The following is a 1957-nucleotide window of genomic DNA, read 5'->3' on the forward strand; positions in this document are numbered from 1 at the left end:
ACGGGGCTGGGCCGGCGCCGCAGCCCCAGCGCAGGGCGGGCCGCGGCGGCTCCGGGGCGGGGCGAGGGCCCCACCGCCCCCACGGCGGCAGCGGGCTGTCCCCGCGGCAGGGCGGGCTGAGGGGCCGCTGTCCCCGGCACCGAGGGGGCTCGAGCGGCCCTCAGGGCGCCCGCGGCTCTGGGGCAGCGCGGGTCCGCCTCGCTGCAGCCCAGCGAGGAGCAGGTCCCGACCCCAACCAGAGCCCCCAGAGCCCGCGCTCGGACAGCGATGGATAGATCGGGGTCTGCCCCCTCACACAACGCTGATTCAGAGTAACCCCCCAGCAACCAGGGAAAGCAGCCCTGGCTTGTCCTTGCTGTCCTTAAGACACCTTATACAGGTCACAGTGTGACAGCCAGTTCCCCCAAAGAGGAAGCTGAGGTACTCGTAGAGAGAAGCCAGACTACCCTATGGAGAGAAAGGACCGTGCTGACCCTGCCAGGTGCCCTCCTCTGAGTGCCCCTGCCCCGTTCCCACCTCCAGGCTGCTTTTCTGCAGCCCGAGCGCAAACCTGGCACCAGAGCCAGCCCAGTGACTCACAGGGCAGGGGATCTGTAATTCGGACTCTCACTGCAGCAGGCACTGCCCAAAGGCAGCAGCTCATTTTCAAGACAGGAATCTCTTAACCATGATATTACAGCAGGCAGGAGGTAGAAAAGAGAAAATACTTCTGCTGAAGAGCAAACCAATCCAACACCACCACTAACTTAGGATTTCCACCCCCACATTTTAAAGTATGAGCTCAGACAATTTTTCTGAGGAAGTGCATTTATAATAAAAACCTTTCAGTTAAAACTAAGAACTATAAAATATAATTACTATAAAGGCTTATACTTCCCTCCTAGTTTTCAGGAACTAATTATTTTTAGAAGTCCTTTCTAATTAACTAGAAGAAGCTTTTTACATGTTTATCTTCCCTCCCCCATCATAGCACAGAAAAACATTGTCCTGTGGCACACCAAGTCCTTCAGCTCCATTTCAGAGAAACACTCTGGCCCCTGGCAGCAGACAGCCCTAATGACTGAAGCATTAGTTAGTGAGACATGAGAGTCTGACACAGGACTGTGTTTTTTAAGAACAGCCCACCACATGACTGTAACAGTTACTACTACTTTGTTGTCATAATTAAATTAGTAAATAAAAAAACAGAGCTCAACGCTTTAAATGGAACAAAATTCATTTTGGTTTGGTTTTTTTTTCAACAGCAGCTGTAATGAAGTTTTAGTGATCTCATTCCAAAGATAACTCCACAAGGGTCAAAATTAGATCTCTAAGCATGCTCGCTCTCTCTCTCTCTATATATATATATATGTGCTTGTAGTTGCCTGTGTTGCAAAGCTTGGGATTTCCACTGTGGACCAGACATGAATAAGAAATGCCACAAGAAAAGCCAAAGGCCCTTCATTCGCTCCAGCACTTTTCTAACTACAGCTGGTGCCATCAGTAAGAGTTACAGACAGAGTTAACACCGCAGGCATGAAGATAACCAGCCACAAACATTACATCCTGTGGCAACCAAAGCCAGACTTAAAAATCCAGACTGACTTTACCATCCCAGGAGAGCCAACTCCTCAATATGGTGCCGTTTGGCCTTCAAACAGTGCAGTAATTTGTCACACACATAGATAGGTTAGTTAGCTGGCAAGCCTGAAGAAAAGCTGTGCAATATCAAGCAGAACATGTTTTTCAGCTCTCTCCAAGCACACAGCAAGTCAAAGATCAATGCTATGTGACAGTCACACAATCCAAGGCAAATTAGAAAAGAAAAAAAAAGTGTTAAGCACAAAATTTGGTGCTGGGACAAAAGGTGGCAGAGAGATCTCATTCATGGCGTCTTCCATCTCAGTGATTTTGATACTTGAATAGAGGGAGTCAATAGACTTGGCTTGTGGGGAGGAAAAGGAAGGATTATTTTGGT

This window comes from Corvus kubaryi, unplaced genomic scaffold, assembly GCF_017639235.1.
Source record: "Corvus kubaryi isolate FWS band 111438036 unplaced genomic scaffold, C.kubaryi_AGA036_p1.0 37384, whole genome shotgun sequence".
NCBI lineage: Eukaryota > Metazoa > Chordata > Aves > Passeriformes > Corvidae > Corvus > Corvus kubaryi.